Source organism: Molothrus aeneus, chromosome 12, assembly GCF_037042795.1.
Source record: "Molothrus aeneus isolate 106 chromosome 12, BPBGC_Maene_1.0, whole genome shotgun sequence".
Taxonomy (NCBI): domain Eukaryota; kingdom Metazoa; phylum Chordata; class Aves; order Passeriformes; family Icteridae; genus Molothrus; species Molothrus aeneus.
In genome coordinates, this window is record NC_089657.1 from 5043783 (window position 1) to 5057797 (window position 14015).

Consider the following 14015-nt stretch of genomic DNA (forward strand, 5'->3'; position numbering starts at 1 on the left):
GTCTCAGTAAAGAAAACATACAGGAAAAAACCGAAATTTTACCAAATCAATCATCACTGGTAAAGCTGATGGAGATGGAGAAAAGCTGATTTAGCTGATCACTGATGGAGAAAAGGAGGCTCAGGGGGGACCTTCTGGTTCTGCACAGGTCCCTGACAGGAGGGTCAGGCTCTGCTCCCAGGGAACAGGGACAGGAGCAGAGGGAACAGCTTTAAGTTGTGCCAGTGGAAGATTAGAATGGATATTAGGGAAAAATTTTCACCAAAACTTGTCAAATGTTGGAAGGGGTTGTGCAGGGAAGTGATGAAGTCCCCATCCCTGGGGGCTGGACAGACACACAGGTGTGGCACGTGGGGACATGGCTTGGTTGTGGCCCTGGCAATGCTGGGGTACAGGCTGGACTCGATCCAAAAGCTCTTTTCTGACTTGCAGACTGCACAATTCCACACTGATCATCCTCATTCCAGAAGCTGAAATCTGCTGGCTCTGCCCACTCCCTCCCTGGCACTGCTGGGGCTGTGCTGGTGTCTCGGTGCTTGCAGAAGGTCACCCCGGCCCCAGAGCCGTTCTGGCAGGGGACAGCCTGGGGGTCCCTGCAGGCTGGAAATGCCCCTTGCCTTGCAGGGACCCCCTGTCCCGGTGCATTCTAATGCCCAGGTAGGGCAGGAGAGCTTTCTGCACCTATTGTAGCAGAGTGCAGTAGGTGTCACTAGAGCCCTTCCCAACGAGCAAAGGGAATCTCATTTCACATGCAGAACCTGCTCACCGACGACAAAGCAACTGTTCCTGCAGTCATGGTTTTGTTTTTCCTCGTTCCTGTTTGTAGAAGCAAAAAATTAATCCATGGAGATTTTAGCTTTTAGCCTAGGATGATTAAGATTCCATAATATTGGTGTATTTTTCTTCAGTTTTTCTTTTCTTTAGTTGGTGTTGGAAAATAACCAGGTAATCTTTTGTAACAAAATCCTGCTCCATGTTCTGTTCCAAAACCACTTTGTGCCAAACTGTCACCTTTCAGTAGTTAATGTAATTCCTGTTTTGCTGCAAAGTCTTGATTTTCACTCATGCAGCACATCACCCAGCCATGCAATATATCCTGCACCTTCCACTGGCCTAATCACTTGCACATGCACCTGGTGCCATGGAAATATGAGCCACAGACACTTGAAAAATAGTAAGAAAATATTGAAAAATGATGGAATTGTTATTCTCTTTATTTTTAAAAGGCAACCACCATGAAGACAGTTGTTTTTAAAGAAAAATATTTGAGTTTTGCAGATTGCCCCATTTCCAAATTTATCCCCCAGCTGGTCACTAAAGATGGGATTGGTTGACTTTTCTTTGCAGCTCTGGGAAGCTTTGAGCTGACAGAGGGCTCTGGCTGCCCAGGGAGGGCTGTGGTGTCCAGCATTATCCCTTTGCCTTGGCTCAAGCCAGGGGAGATGATTTGTCTGCCTGACATCTGATCCACAGCTTTCAGCAGCTGAGCAAAATAAAAACCAGCTGTGAACATTAATACAGGGTAGGAATTGTTCGTGTTGCCATGCGAGAAGGGTGGAAAGCAGGTGAGGTTTGTAACATGATGGAAGTGCTGAAACAAGGCTGATGTGATGCAAGGTGTCCCTCATCAGCTTTGGGGGTTGAGTCATATGTGAGGAAACACCTAAACTCTCATTTTGCTTTCACTGATGCCCTGCTGGGTTAATGGTTGGACTCAATGATGTAAAAGGTCTTTTCTAACCTGAAGAACACCATGGTGACTAACACCAGAACTGTCTGGTGGGCAGATCCTGTGGGAAGAGGAAGGCTGCCATGGACAAAAAAGGTCAGTAAATGACTGTACAGTTCATCATCTCTTGGCCATTCTCCATGGATCTGTGTCAGGTGAGGATCATGGACAGACCCTGAATGTGCAGTGAAGTGTGGGCAGCTCTGCCTGTTTGGCATTTGATTCGTTGTGCAACTTGCAGGTAATTAAAATCCTCATCATGCTCACGCGTCAGGTGTAGCAACCTGCCCTGGCCCTTGGGACAGGCAGGAGGGGACTGAGGGGGCTGTGAGGGACAGGGAGGGCTGGCTCTGCTGCTCAGGGCTCTGGGAGGAGCCTGGCACAGTGAGAGGGCAGTGGTGACCACAGTGGCCATCACTCATTACCCATCCAGGGCTCTGTGCACAGCAGTCAGCAGCACCAGGGCGTGTGTGGTGAGCTGACAGCTCCCAATTGTTTCCTCACCAATTACTGCAGCCAGGCCTCGATAGCACAATGAAATGTGCCTCCTACCCATCACTTCATCTCTGTCACGCTGCCTGGGTGTTCTTAGTTTGTTATGACTGGGAGAACTTCAGCGGCGTCAGAAAAATAAGCAAGCCTGTCTCTGGTGTGAAAGGCTTAAAGACAGCGTGGATGCTGTTAAATGGAAATGCCTCAGTCCAGATGAAAATGTACATGGAAAGAAAACCTCACAGACCAGCTGAGCCCACTCCGCTCTGCCTTCATTTGGGACCCAGTGGGGGATGAAAAGAGTGGTTTCTTTTGCTAGACATCTTTATACTTAGTAAAGTATTCAGCCTTTCTTATAATTTATTCATTGTGGTCTAGCATAGTCTAAAATATCATCCCTTCCCTCTCTGTCCTTTTACATAGGCATTTTTGATGCCTCTTAATTCATTATTTAAGTAGCCTGTGTTCTGCTTTACAGAACACCCTCCTCCCTGGTACCTTCATGCTCTCAGTTATTTGTGGATCCCTGTCAGCAGCTTTCCAGCAGGGAAGGAGAAGGGGCAGGGTGGGATGCTGATCCCCCAGCCCTCATCTCCTGCACCTGTCACTGTCACATTTTCTGGAAAAATCCCTTCACCCAGGGTTTTGCTCCTGGGAAGCTGAGAAGCCTCAGAAAAAAAGGGAAACAATCATTATCTGATTTGCTTCTCCTGTGTTTTGCTGCTTTGGAATGTGGTTGGAGATTGTTCATCCAGCTGGCGCTTGTTTCATTGCTTTCATGTGAATTGTTTTGACTCAATGGCCAGTCATGGCCAAGCTGTGCCCAGACTCTGGAAGGAGTCATGAGTTTTCATTATTATCTTCCAGCCTTCTTAAGTATCCTTTCTCTATTCTTTAGTACAGTTTAGTATAGTATTCTTGAATATAATATCATAAAATAATAAATTAGCCTTCTAAGAACATAGATCCATCATTCCTTCCTTCCTCTGGGAACCCTGCAAATACAAGAGCACCCATCCCAGCTCCCCTGCTTGGGGAGGAGCAGAGAGGAGCAGGGAGAGGGGCTGGGCAGTGAAAGGAGCAGAGCAGCCAGAGCTGGAGTGCTGCAGCTCCAGCAAAGCCCAAGGATGTGCTGAAGTGATGCCCCATGTGCTGTTTCGAGACCTCAGAGCTCCCCTGGGAGGGAAAGTGGCTCAGTGGCTCACACTTTTGGTGTGGTGGAACCCTGCTTCTGCTGGTACCTGGAGTCCCCCTCCTGGGACTCTTTGAAAATCCATTTGTGCATCACATCCCACCCTGCAGAAGTGTCTGGTGAGAGCCAGGGGACCCCTTGGATGGAGGTGCACCTGGAGTGCCAAGTATTCCCTGTCTTGTCACTAATTACAAAGTTGGATAGTTGTCAACAGGAACATTTGCAGCTGAAAAACGAGTCTGTGCATTGTGAGGTGTGAGCGAGGCTTTGATTGGAATTCTTGCAGCAATCTGTTTGCTCCCTGGACGCGGCGTTTGAAATGCTGCCAAGTGTGTGATCCCCCAGATTCCTGGGGTAATGCCTGCATCCTGCCAAATGTGTGATCCCCCAGATTCCTTGGGTAATGCCTGCATCCTGCCAAATGTGTGATCCCTGAATTCCTGGGGTAATGCCTGCATCCTGCCAAATGTGTGATCCCCCAGATTCCTGGGGTAATGCCTGCATCCTGCCAAATGTGTGATCCCCCAGATTCCTGGGGTAATGCCTGCATCCCAAGTGGAGGCTCTGGAAGGTGTCATGCTCCTGGCACTGCCTTTCCCTAACAAAAGAAAACTGGGTAGATAGTTCAGTTTAGAGTATTGCAACACTCCCTTAAGAAAAAGAAATAAAGGATAATTAAATTGAGAGGAGCAGACATGTTCCAAACCTTCTTCTTATGGCCTTGGTTGCTAAAATGCCCTGGACATTATCTATTCCATGTTCTTACCATTCCAGACAAAGAAAAAGTTGGGAATATTTGACCTGTTAGTGCATGCTTCAAAGAAAACACTTTCAAATGCTGTGTGGTAAATCAGCTTTACTTACTTAATAGCCACAATGTTTTCTTTTTGAGTCAGGAACTCAGGAGAGAGTCCAGGACTAAAAACCAGAACTGACAGCTTTCTGGCCATTTAATGTAAGTTCCATTTTATTTGAAAGCGTTTGATCAGATTTGAAAGCATTTAGTATCAGCTTTGTGCAATGCCATCAGCTGAAGATGCTGCTGTCACTTTGGGGACAGCAGGAGGAAGCACAATCCCTGCAAGGCAGGAGCTTGTGTTCAGCAGGAGGGACTGAGGACATCCCACATCCCACTGACTCAGTGCTTGGCTAAACACTTCTACCTCATGTTTTGCAAATAATAAACAATTTTGCTTATTTCTGTGGCTTTGGGGGTTTTCCCCCTCCTGACAAAACAGTGTTTGCTTGTTCCCATATTTACTTTCTCCCAGCTCTCCAATATCATATTTACACAGTCAATACTCTTCTGCTGGCAGATTATTTTTAATAGAGCACTTTATTAAAGTGTCTTTCAGGAGAATATTTGCACTGCAATGCACATCAGAGCACTGCTGGGTGAGAAGGGCTTCTCCTCAAAGCATCAGTACAGTCACTGCCTGACCAAATTTTGTGCTTGAACATTTAGATGAAGGAGGATAAAAGGAACTGGAGATCCTGTGTAGGTCCTTGTGCAAATCTCACCATGGGCAAGGTCTTGCTGGACACTGACATGTTGAGAAGTAAGTACAGGACATTCCATGCAGCTTTTTTCTCCCCCAGAATATCTTTCCATCACTTGTAAATTCCTGACAACCAAATAATTTTAATTTTTTTTTAATTTTCCTTTTTCTCATTACTGAGAAATCGAAGTTTCTCTCCTTTGAGGGGAAGTGTCAATTAACCTCCAGTATATTCTGTCACTCTTGGAGTTAACCAGACCCCAACTGCTTGCTTTGGATGTTATTTTTTGGTTTTCCTTTGGACTTTTGCCTCCAGTCTGAGATGGGGGGTGGTGGCTGGCACTGCCCACACAGAAACCCTCAGCTCATCTCTCCAGAGATTTCAGTGGCACTGAGATTACATGAGAGGAAGGGTCTGATGGCACTGGGGATGAGGACACTTCTGCTCACCACTCTCCCAGCCAGCACTCCACTGAGAAAAGTTTATGCTGTTGTAAGCAGCTCCATTTAATTTTGTTCTTTTTCACTATTAATTATCACTGGAGGCAGTGAATTAAAATCCTCATGTCTATGGAGGAGTAGGGCTGCTCTGGGTGTGTTTATTTTTCTATATGTCTGCTCATGCATATTTTCTGGACCCCTGCAATTTTCCTAGCTTCTCTCTGCTACTTGACATTTATTCTTTGTGTACTTTTCCATCTCATTAATTTATTAAACATCAATGGTGATGCAGGTCTTTGATCCACTAAAAAATTAACCACCTATGCCTATCTCCTAACCAGTTCTTGAGCCATGCAATATTTCCTCTCTCCTGGATATTTTGGCTCATCAACAGACCCTTGCCAGTGCCTGTGCCTGAGATGATTTTAAAGATCATGTGATTTTTTTTTTTGAGTTTCTTATATTATTTTCAGATTTGCTTGTAGAAAGGTGCAGTTTTGCTCTGTAGAAATGTGTTGTTCAGCAAGGTGTGTCTAACTTTTGCTGACTTCCCAAAATAATCAGCTTTTTTGGCAAGGGAAAAAAAATTGTGGCTGGGAAATGGATTTGTCTTGAGCATTTCTCAAAGAAGGGGGTTAATGGGAAAGGATCTCTGCACTAGCAGCTCTGTTGCTCTCTCCTTGCAGAGCTTTTGGGTGAAACCATCTGGCCCTGAGAATCTGCACTTTCTCTGTGCTGCTGACTCAGGTGATGCTGCACCCCTCCTCTGCCAGGAACTCCTGGGTGTCCCTCATGCCAAACCCATTAGCTCAGTATCCTCCTTTACAGGGCTGCTTGATTCCTGTCCACATTCCCAGATCTTTTAGTTTTGATGCCTGCTTTCTTCCTACAGGAGGTAAAATACATCCCTGCAATGTACCACAGCCCCTAAAACCTAATGGTGCAGTCAGAGTTCGCTGCTGAACTTTGGTCCCCAGAAGGTGGGAGCTTCCCTCCTTGGAAGGAGCCCTTCCAAAAGGTGCCTCTGAGTTGCTAAGAAACAGCTTGTCACTGTGGCACGGGCTGTAGGCAGTTCTGTACAGGTAATTAGAAGTCACTCCTGCTTTATTATTAACTCTTTGTTGACTTTTTTTTTCCCTTTTAAATAATTTTCCTCCCTGTCCCCAGAGTGTTCAGCACTCCTGGTACATCTGCATCAATTATGCATGGTCTGTGTGATTTTTCTTCCTGTGGAAAGTTGGCTTGCAGAGGCTTTTTGTGATGCTCTAGCCATGACCTAACCCTCCTTTGCTGAATAATTCCTACCGAGACAACACAGTTTCCCTGCCATGTTTTCCACGCTGCTGTGTCTCAGCAAGGCAAATAAATCAGGCTGTCTCCCACCACCAGGCAGCCTTGTTTGCTCAATTTTGCTGTTCCATTTCTTGCTTTATTGAATAAGCATGTATTTATGTACCTTGTGTCCTTTCTCTGCCTGCCCATTTTTTATTGAACTCCTCTATCGGCCGCACGGGTTGGATTTTCCTGACAGAGTTTTGGATCTTAAAATGCTATTTCTTCAGACCAGCTGTCACTTCTGTCCTAACCTTGTCCCATGAGGTCTCTGTGCATTGCTTACGTGTCTAGCTCTGCCTGCCCCTTCACCTTCTCCTCAGCTCTTTTAGTTTTAATAGCTTGTACATGAAATCTGGTTGGGATTTCCCCCCCTTCTCTTTAATTAGGGTGACTCTTATTTTTGGCACTCTCCAAAAACCAGCACCCTTACAATGAGAACCCCTCCAGAGCCTTTATGTTCCCCATGACTCCTCTTTGTGCTGGTACAGCACCAAGCTTGTGTCTCTCCAGGGGTCAGCAGGGAGATGCTGCTGCACCAGCCCCAGCCTTAAATCTCTTTCCCAGCGATGGAAGCAGTCTCCAGGCAGACTGAGGGGTTTGTTTTAGCTGCCCTCAGCCTGCACTGGAGCCCTGCACTCCAGGCAGACTCAGATGTTTGTTTTAGCTGCCCTCAGCCTGCACTGGAGCCCTGGTGTGTGGCTCTGGGGCAGCTCACAGCCCCAGGGAGCCTCAAGTTCCATTTGGCTGCAGCCAATGCCCAGGGGCAGCTGGGGAGAGATGTGGGACAGCAACCCCATGGTGGGATGTGCTCCCACCCCACACTCTGTCATCCCCCACTAAGGAGCTCAGGCTTTAGCACCGGAGAGGGAGGTTTTGGTGCTGATCACGCTTTTGGGAAGGAGCCACTCGGCAGGCTTTCCTCCCACCCCAAAGCCCCAGTTCTCTCTGGAGAGTGCTATGGGGCTTTGGGGATGTGGGGGAGCAGAAAAACCTTTTCCCTAATGGCTCATATTGCTGCTTAGTGACCACCTGCCAAATCCAATGCTGGGAGATGCTGAGATCTGTGGGGCTGGGACTCGGTGCCTAATGAAGGCGCGTCAGGCTGGGAATGAGGTTTTTATACCCTGCACAGAGAACTCCAGGATGTTATTTATAGCTGCTCACTTGCACCACAAGCACCTGTAGAGACTTTATTCTCCAGCCCCTCAGTGGAATCACAGGTGACAGAAAGAGCTGAAGATGTAATGACCCTTGAAGTAGGAGAAATTATTTACCAAACCGTAGATAAGACGACAGATCTCTCCTGCACTGTGTTTAGGGCATCCAATCTATTGCAGATGTTACCATAGTCATGCTGTTTAATTTAAAATTGCCCTGCCTTCCTTGTGTCTCAAATTCTTTTCTTGGGAAACTAAATCCTTTCATAACCTAAATGCAGCAGAGGAGATGAAAGCGGTGGGTCTGGGGATGTATATGGCCATTCCAAGGGAGCTCTGTGTAATTGTTTTTTAAATGGACATGCTTGCTCTATTTTTTTTTTTTGGTCTGGCTCATCCTGGTTTTGTTGTTTGTGATATGTCTTCTGACATATGCTCCTTGTCTTGCAATGAAAAGCTACCAAGATGAGAAACCTTGGTTAATTTATAACTGGCATAGGAAGAGCTCTTCTCATTTTAGTGACTTTGTGACCCCCATAGTAGATATAATGCTGGGATTAAAAAGGAATGGTTACTATTGGTTTCCTGGAAAAATTGTCTTTGTGCATGGGTCACAATAATAAGGATTAACAAAATTATTAGATATTGGAGACGATAGCTCAATCTGTCTGCCTTTTATGATCTGTCCCTTAGCAGGTGACTCTGAAATAGAAGCCTTGCTGCTCTCTTGAACTGAACATGGTCCCTGCTCCCAAAAAACTTGTTCACTTCAGACCAATTCCTCGCTACCAAATACCCAGTAGGTCTTTCTCCATGGAAATCAGACAAGGATCCCAGCTTCATCTTCATTTGAGGGAGTCTGACTTACATTTGCAAGACATAATAAGGTTGGTCCTTATTTTCCATGTGTGTTTTCAGTTGTAGTGCCAAGCAGTGAGTTGTGTAAATCTCTCCAGTGTGAGCTTTACTTATCATTTATCAACCACGCGTGAGCACTAATTTTAGTTTTCCCCCTACTGAGACAAGGTTTTGGGAGCACTCAATGGATGTCCAACACATGCAGGTGGAGATAACCCAGGGGATTAATCTCACCCATGGCTTTATCAGTGAGACCCATGGGACACGAGAGGCCTTTCACCCACAGCCCCTGGATTGCTCTTCCTGGTGGTGCTGCAATCAAAGCTGACAAGGAAAATGATCTACAGGCAGTAGCTTGATTATATTTGTCCTGAGATACTTCTGCACTAAAGGATTTTCAAGTTTTAATCAGTCTGCATTAACTGTGGTGCTCTTGTAGTTGATCATGGAAAGAAAGCCACTGTTGATTGCACTAAAAGCATTAAGTGACCTCTGCTAATTAAAAGATAATGTCAGTGCAACTGAGTGGAGTGCCTGGGTCTCTAGCCTTTTAGATAGACACTAAATAAAAATCAAAGAGTTTGGAGGAAATATTTGTGGTAAAGTTAAGAGACTTGTTTGTGGAAATAGCAGGTCATGTTTCATAAAAGTTATTTAATCCATTAATGATACCTAATATGCCATAGAACCAGCAATCTGCTGAAAAAGAATAAGCTCCCTCCCCAGTTGTGGGATGTCTTTACTTTGCCTTAACTGGAGCATTTTGCTTGGGAAGCCTACAATGCAGTGAATCCCTCTGTTGTCCATAAATAAACCAAATGCTTTTTCTCATGAATTCAGGCCACTTTTTAAATGACCCAGACATTCAGTGTTAAGTTCTGTGCCCAGTAACAGTGTAGTCAGTGTCTACAAATGCAGCCTTGCCTTTTTTTTCATTAATCTCAGTGTCTGGGAGAGAAAACAAAACTGGTGGAATAACAATGTACAAGCACATCCCTTGCTCCCTGGATATGATCACTGGTAAATATTAACTTCTGCTTTCTGTGTTTATATAGATGCAGAATGAAAGCCCTCTGGACAGAGAAGCAATGGCACAAATTCTCTGTGAAATCACATGGAGATGCTGTTGTGTTCTCCAAGGAGCACCAGTGGCCAGAGAGCTCCTGGAGGAGGTGCCAAAGCAGTTGGAGAAATTGTGGGATAATTTCCAGGTTTGTGCCTCACTCTGACTCCTTCCTCTGTGAGAAAAAACAGAAAGAAGGAAAGTAAAAATACATTTTTTTTTCCATGTGGAAGAAGTTAAATCCCAGATGGGAACAGAGAAGGGAACATAATGGTTCAAATGGTGGTGCTGAGAATGAGGTTGACTCCGTGCACAAAGCAGAGGCTCGCGGGGAGGGGAGGGGAGGCCTCTGCATCTCCTCAGATTCAAAGCAATGTTCTGGAAGCTGAAGGTAATTCTTCCCAGGCATCTGTAACCGAGCTTCACAGCTGCCAGGCTGCATTGGATCACTTGCAGCAGCCCTGGCTGAGGAGCAGCACAGCTCTGAGCTGGGCTCTGCCGGGCTCCACCCAAAGGGTCTGACCAGGCACGAGGTGCCTGATCTGCCACTGTCCCAAAAGCCACAGGATGAGCTGGGCTCAGCCTCCAGGGCAGCAAGATTAGAGGGGAATTTTCAAGCAGGAAATACTGATTTTTCTCGGTGCCAGCCACCCAGCTCACAAAATATATTGTTCATTTGAAGGGAAATGTAAATGTAAGTCTTTGACACAAATATTCCCTTTAAAGAAGCCTTTCTCCATCCCCCACCCCCACTGGCAATAGAAAGTTGTATTTACTTATGTGAAACCTGAAAAAATTTAACTTAGAAAACTTCCAGCTTTGAAAAAATGCCCTTTCTGTATGCCCTTTGCACTGAACTTTGTGGAATCCACCCTTTGTTGTACTGAGGTTTCAGCAGTGACTGATACCTCATTTCTCTCTTTTCTGTTTTACAATTAACCATTATTTTCAGTGTTTTTTTAAGAGCAATATGTACACCTGAAGATATTTTAAAGAAACTACTTTAAAAGGTTATAAAAAAATAAAACAAATGCTTGGCATCGAGATTCTTGGAGTGCATGATGAATATTTTAACAGTAAAAAAATCTAGCCAGAGAGAAAAGAAAGGATTTAGTGCTCTAAATAAAACTCTTTGTGGGTTTTAATGTGCAAAAATGGACAACAATGGCTTTAAAGCCTCTCCACAAATACTTACATCTCTGCCCTGGTATACTCTGTGTGTTATATCCATAGCCAGTAATGGTCTGTTGTGTCTTTTTAGGTGCTGGGGGAAGGCATCACACCAGTTTTCTCCTCTAGGAGTTTGCATAACAACCTTTAGGCTTTGGGCAGAGAGTTTGGACCCTTGGGAGGACAGTTGTGGATGTAAAGCTCAGGTTTTGTATCCTGGGATGGAAACCAGAGAGAGCAGAGGGAAGGGATATTTGGGAGGTGATCATTCCCCACAGAGGGGCTCAGCCAGCACAGACTGGGGAAAGCTCTGTGCTCACATAATTCTGATTGTCTTGTGGCTGCAGTGAGGTTTCAGCCCAACATGAGATCAGGATTGGTTGTGTCTCTGCTTAATGTTTCCATTTCTTTCCCTCCCTCACACACATCCCCACACAGCTGGAAAAGAGAAGCTTTCTGTAATATCAGCTGTGACAGAGCTGGAGCATTACTGGAGTTTTTATTTGTGTAATTGATCAATTCACTAGCTAAAAAAGCCTTTATTATTATTATTTTAATTAACCAAATGTATTAGTGTCCATGAAACATGCATTTCTGTAATTATTTCTGTAAAAGAATATCTTTGGCCTGAGCAGGAGCCCTTCAGTCCTGCTGTAAGGTTGCCTTTCTGCAAACCCTCCTGCTAATCAAATCTTATGTATTTTCTTCCTTGCTGTTATAGAAACTCCTATTGCTAAATGTAGTGAAGGCAATTGCTAAAGTGATGGTGCCAGTATAAATTATTAAAATTGCATGGAGTAATAAAAATGTGTTGTGTATAAAAAGATAGAATGAGGCAGGAGGACTCAAGCTTTCAAGTTGGTTCAGAAAATTCTCTGTATCTCTAATCTGGACAAGTGGTTCAGTAACTGCAGTTGGATTTTGTCTTTTCATAGTTTCTAAAGCAGAATGTTTGGATGCCATCCTTTTCAGGCTTCCAGCTTTCCTTGAAGAAAATGAGATGGTTTGAAGAAAAGAGGTCTGCTCTCAGGTTTTTAGTAATTTTTGGGAGCATCTTGGGTAGGAACATTAAAAACGTCCGAAATCATAAGTTACTTCTGAAAATCTATGTGGTTTGTTTGTAACAAGAAGCATTGATAAAATTTGATTGTGTGAAGATCTCTTTGTATCAAATATATAAATCCATTAATTTAGTACATAATGTCTGTTTTCTTGTTATCAAAATAGAGGGGTTCTTGAGAAACATGAGGAACCCATTCCCCCTCTTTATAAATGAATAAAAATCATCCTTCTGAGATTTTCTTTCTTGCAGCAGGCACTCAGAGAATGGACATGGAAAGTGCCATGGAAAGTAGGAAAGAGACACTAAACAGCACAGATGCAAGGTTAGTGTTATACTAAAAAAAGGAGTTCAGTGCATAATCTCAGCCCTTGATGGAGAAGATATAGTGAAATGTTGACTTTAATTGCCATGGGACATAGATTAGCAGATGGTCCCATGGATAGGCTGCTCTCCATGTCTATAAATAGCGTAAGTTAATTTATGCAAGATCTTCCTTTGCTTTTACAGCTATCTCCCAATGTGTCAATATCTCATTGGCAAGGAAGTATCCAGCCCTGGAGCTGGAATGGAGGTCCCGTTTCCAGCCCTGCTATGCTGTGATTATGTTACAGCAAAAAACCACCTGATCAAGTAACTCCTGATTGCACAGACAGGCTGTGACAGTCTGATCTGAGCACACCTTCATTTCAAAAATAACTATCAGGTATCTGCAAGTCAGCTGGAATGATGGCTGGGAGCACTGGGGGAGGCAGCAGCTCAGGGAGCTTCTCCTGCCTCCCCCTCAGGCTGCTGATGGTGTTTTGCTTTGCACATCTCACCCACCTTCAGCTTCCACCTCCCACTGCTGGATGAGTTCCTTTGCCTGAGCTCTGTCTGCCACAGTCACAGGTAAGTGGCAAAAAGGTTTTGGGACCTGCCATGGCTGTGTGCAGCCAGCATCCTTCAGCCTGGCCCCTCTGCATCAAATTTGGCCTCCCTGCACTGCAGACCCCTGGTGCTACAGCTGCCTCTCAGCTCCTTAGCACTGGAGCTCCCTTTCCTCCTTACTGGGCTTTCCCAGGCGCCTCACTCTGTGTCTCTCTGCCCAGTTTCTCTCATGGAAACCTCTCTTTTTGGTTCTCAGCTCTGGCTTCTCTGTCATTCAGGAAGCCTCATGTTTGGAACTGTCACGGAGTAATTTGGTACCAGAATCTCATGGATGTTTCTGCTTCTGGGCTTGTTAAGCCATTTGTGTCTTGTCCAAAGAACTCCTAGAATCCCCCACTTTTAAGCTCTTCATCCATCATTGTGCAAATGCCAGCATTACAAATCAGGGTCCAAGCAACCTTTTTGTCCAGCTCTCCCTTGTTACTCCAATGAATTAAAGAGATACCAGTAAATACAAAATAATTTTCTCAGCCACCTAAGTACAGGGAATACTTCAAGAATTTTCTAAACCACCTAAGTACAGGCAGTATTTTAAGAATTTTCTAAGTCATCTAAGTACAGGCAGTATTTTAAGCCCTTTAAGCACTTTCTTTTCCCAACAGTGCCATGGTATTTCTAAGCCCTACAGAAAGGCTGAGCCCTCCCCCTTCACCACCTGGACAGGTAAATGAAAATGTAACAGAGAACCTGCAGTGACTGACTTTGTGCCATTTTGAGCCTGATATCCACCAAAATCAGCCACCAGAAATTTGTATTGGTAGATCAAGGTCCACAACCTGCTCCATGATAAATCTGAACACCCTTTGGTTCTGTAGGGATATTCTGGATTTACCTACATGTAATTTAGAGCAGATTTTGGACCCTGCCCACGAGCATTATGCCTTTCCCTACAGGAAGGAAGATTGATTCTGACCTTACTTAAACTAAGCAGCTTTAATCATTTGGTATAGAAACACCAAGACTGGGCTGGGGCCTGGGGACACAGACATGGGAATCCTATAATCTTTGGTTAAGTTGTAATGAAATTGTCCAGGATGAGAAGGAAACAGATGGATTCTGATTAATTTCTCACAAGTGTAGACCTCAGCA